General features: G+C 44.4%; 2 long non-coding RNA genes across 2 annotated transcripts; both read right to left on the bottom strand.

The window, feature by feature from the left end:
- Positions 1 to 939: 939 nt before the first annotated feature.
- Positions 940 to 2154, bottom strand: LOC143892384 (uncharacterized). Its single transcript, XR_013255486.1, has 3 exons — positions 1923 to 2154; positions 1681 to 1841; positions 940 to 1559 (listed from the first exon to the last, which is right to left on the bottom strand). It is a non-coding gene; the product is annotated as an uncharacterized LOC143892384 (long non-coding RNA).
- A 65-nt stretch (positions 2155 to 2219) lies between these two features.
- Positions 2220 to 3298, bottom strand: LOC143893051 (uncharacterized). Its single transcript, XR_013255694.1, has 4 exons — positions 3229 to 3298; positions 2981 to 3109; positions 2518 to 2850; positions 2220 to 2427 (listed from the first exon to the last, which is right to left on the bottom strand). It is a non-coding gene; the product is annotated as an uncharacterized LOC143893051 (long non-coding RNA).
- Between the last annotated feature and the right edge of the window lie 967 nt (positions 3299 to 4265).

Below are 4265 nucleotides of genomic sequence, written 5' to 3'. Positions count from 1 at the left end.
TCGGAATGACCAGTAAGAGAATTCTTTGATCCAAAATAAGATGAGTTAATACTTCAAACAATCTAAAGGGTCTCTGGACCATGGTTAAAAACTAAGGGCAGGGAACATTGCTTATGCGTAAGAACCTTTAAACTCATCTATCTAGGGTTTCGACTTGCCTAAATAAATCAAAAGCATTTATTTCGATAAAATCAAGTCTCCCTTCTTTCCTCCCTACATGGGAATCCAGAAAAAACAGAAGAAATTTTGTTTTCTCTCCTTTGCCTAGCTAAGGTAATCATATGTTGAAGGAAGGCACAGCGAGTTCCTTTATCTCGGAAGTCATGATCCAACTCAGTACTTCAGGTCTCAAAAGATCAACTCAGTACCCCGTGTACAGATCTCAGATTATCATCTCAGCATCCCGTGTATAGATCTCAGAAGATCAACTCAGTATTCCGTATTGCAGTTCTCAAAAGATCAAGATTCAGCTTGGTACTTCGTGTACAGAAAGGAGACCTTTGAAGGAATGTAACCTTGCAGTCTGTAACTATCAGAATGTATCTCCCTTGTATTTGCATTAAAATTGCTATCCTTGGTCTTGCCCTATATTTCGCTTTCTCTTGTCTATGGAAATAAATACACTAGGGGCATTTTTGTATTATTAATCATAGAAATATGATTAATAACACAAAAATACATGTTCAAATCATCAAGAAACCATGCAAGGGGCATTTTTACATTATTAGTAGTCATTAATAATGCAAAATGCTCAAGAATGTTAGCCTTTGTTAAATACTGCAAATTACTTTCACATGTTCAAGATTCCAAGTTGTTTCTAGAACTATACTAGGGGCATTTTTGTTTAAATATCCATCTAGAATAGATGTCTATTTATACAAAAATTCACTCTTTTCTCCAAAGGCAATAACACAAAACAATTGCAGATAAAAGCAAACAAGCCAAAAAGTTATCCATATATATATGTCTGATCAAATACAAAATACATCTCATCCCCAACTGGAGGAATCAAAAAGAAAAAAAAACATAAACAGAATACACAAATCACCGCCCTGGCGGTGGTAGATCTCTCGGATCCTGCTCTGGACGATCCCAAACACAGAAAGGGGAGGGCATGTCTGTCCTAGGCTAGGAAGCTAAAGAGCCCCCGGGTCTCCACCCCGTGAAACCCGGACACTGCCCAGCAAGCGATCTAGCGAACTGGATCCTATCCCGGAGTCAAGCCTGTCACGAGTCGGACCAAGCTCCGCTCCAGTAGCTACGACTGCTCTATCACTAGGGCCTACGTCTGGCTCTGGAGGAGGACATACATACATGCCTCCCGGACCAACTCTGATCCTCACTCTCTGCGCCCGAGCAGTGCTCCGCCTCATCGGTCTCTTACCCAGCCTTCGATCAGGTGGGGAAGTGTCATCAACTTCCAAGGCTGCGGCCTTGGCGACGTAGTCCTCGTCAGACTCATCATCTCCCTCGCAAGTGCTACCTCTACCCTACCCTACAAGCATCTTTGGCCTGTATACCTCCTCTTGCTCAAGATCTCTCTGCCTGTGCCTCCTCCCCTGTATCCACAAGATGTATCAGAACATCAAGATATATCAAATCATAGGTACAGGAATTCAAAATTCAGAAATGAGAAAAGTAGATACATGTCTGGTCCGTGGACCCTCGCATGCAGCTAACCTCTATCTCAAGGTCTCTATCTCATGCTGGAGCCCGATAATAAGATGAGCGTCCTCTTGTCGTACTACCGCCACCCTCTCATTCTTTCCTATCTCATCACTGGCAAGTGTCTGTAGAGCACCCACCATCATCAACAACTGGTTCGCCTGATTACAAGGGATCTGCAATTGCCAACCAAAATCAAATAGAAAATGCAACCAAAATTTAAATTCTGAAGTTAATGCGTAATTAAAATCACATACCTCGGCATAGGTCTTCGGAATAGGGTATCCAATCGCCCCTGATGGTCGAGGCAACTCAAACTCCTCTCTCCTGTCGTAGGAAGGTATCGTCCAGCCTGGCAACGGAAAGTACTCAGGAAGTGAAGAAGGACCAGCCCCTGAAGAATCGGGTCGAGTAGCTCGTCTGCGAGACGCTCGGGCATGAGCTCTCCGTACAACTGGCGGGCGAGGAGCTATCCTCGTCGGAGAAGAAGACGTCGAAGAAGGCGTCATCACTGGCTCTTTCCCCCTGCTACGAGTAATAGGTCCCTCTCTCTCTCTCTCTCTCTCTCTCTCTCTCTCTCTCTCTCTCTCTCTCTCTCCCTCTCTCTGGCGCTGGAGCTGTCGGAGCAGACTCTCTGATAACTGGACCACCTCTAGCCGTAATGGTTGTGGCCCTGATGGCGGAGTAGAAATCCCCATCCTCATCATAAGGCTCCTCTGCGGGCACAAGAGCCTCAGGGACATCATCTGTCTCCGGATCCTCCTGTAGAAGACAAAAAGTTCGCATCAGATATTGCATTTCAAAACCAATCAATTCAAACTGAAGGGAAAAAAGGAAGGTATAAAAGAATACCTCTCCTGAGGTCAAAGGACCCATCAGCTCAGCAGAGGCCCAAGCTCTGTAGTCTCTTGGTCGGAAGTGGTCGTCTGGGATGATAAATCCATGTGTCCGTAGGACCCCTCGCCGAGTCTCAGGCACCCAGTCTATGGTCCTCAAACTGCCAGCAGGATCATAGGGGATCCTCTGACTCTCGTGCCCTAGCGACTGTCAGGCGATCCTGTCAGGAAAACAAACGGCTAGTCCCATGTGGCAAACAAACGCCACCGTCCTCCGAGTAACGCTCCTGGCATGAGCGTATCAATCTCCCATGATCTTTGGATGATCATCCAAGGGTCTCCACCGGACCTGCCAAATCACAGACCATGTGTCACTGGCATGAATATAATTCAAAGCAAAGAAGCTGCAGTACCGGAAAATGAAAGCAATTTAAAGTACTCACAGTATCCAGCTGAATCCGGTCAATGGCTCGACTAACCTGATCTACCGAGTACAGAGGGCGTGATCCTGTCTCCTATACTTTCTAGCGTCTCTGCGCTGGAAAGAAAACCCTCGTAGGATGTCTCGGTACAGGAGCGAGAAGGCCGAAGCACTCATAAGCCCATGCCTGTTCAAAGTCATCAGAAAATATTTCAGTTGCTTAAACAGTTCATATCATAAACTATGAATTAAAAAGAAGCAGCTACAATATTTTCAAAATTAAAGAGAGAAGGGATAGAAGCGTACTACCCAAATGTACCAGAGACCGCACAGAGAGTGTGATCCATCTCTGTAGACACCCCCATTTTGCTCTGCTGTAATCAACAAAGAAGTTAGTGTTCTTGTTATCAGTCTTTTTCAGTGTTTCCCATTCCCGTGTCCGTCCCTTATGCTTTCTCAATCTTTCTGATCATTTCCGCAACGTTCCGTATTTTTCTTTTCGCTAAGTGTTGAGAATGGTTATGCAGAAGAATCCAAGCCAGGGGAGAATTCGGACCCATTCAGTGTGCCCGCATTGAACATTTATTAAAATTTGGACTCGTTTGGTGGGCCCGCATGGAACATTTGTTTAGATTTGGATCAACAGGGGGCCCGCGTATTGTTTTAATGAAAAATGAGTTTTGAACCTAATTCGACCTAATGACTAAGGATGACCCTCAAGAGAACGGTCAAGATGAATTATTCGGATAATTCTCGAAAATAATTTTGAGGCACAATTTTATAATTAATGGTTTGGATCACCCAATGGGAATAATTCAGTGGCTACCTCCCCAATATTGTGATCAAACAATTGGATGGTTCGGATCATCTTTCGGAAATGGATAATGGGCACTGTCCTGTGCCACCAAATGAACGGTTTTTGTTTATTATCTAATTGAAATGGGTAGGTAAATGGGAATGGGTGTGCGTGGGAGAAAGGGTGGGCCCACTAATGTTTAAAATCGCAATTTCGGAAGAGAGACATGTTCGACCAACTTCAAGTGGGGCCTATCATTGTTTCATTCAAGATAATGTGGCATATTAAATGGACGATCCAGATCATCTTACACCAATGAGTTTGGGGCGCCATCGATTTGCCTGTATCCCATCCAATAAATGATCCAAATGCATCCAACCTTATGCCTGTTAATGAAGGGTTCGGATTTTACTTATGGAGTTATTGTTCAAAAGGACATGGTAAGAAGGGACCCACTTGGATTTGAATTTCACGTTGCCCAAAGGAGTTACAAAAAAAAAAGGGAGGAAGACCTCTCGGCAACTTTTCCCGGAGTAGAGAGATTGGT

This window comes from Tasmannia lanceolata, unplaced genomic scaffold, assembly GCF_043159265.1.
Source record: "Tasmannia lanceolata isolate RefF3 unplaced genomic scaffold, GAP_Taslan_0.1 ptg000015l, whole genome shotgun sequence".
NCBI lineage: Eukaryota > Viridiplantae > Streptophyta > Magnoliopsida > Canellales > Winteraceae > Tasmannia > Tasmannia lanceolata.
This window is presented reverse-complemented; position numbering and strand designations above follow the sequence as displayed.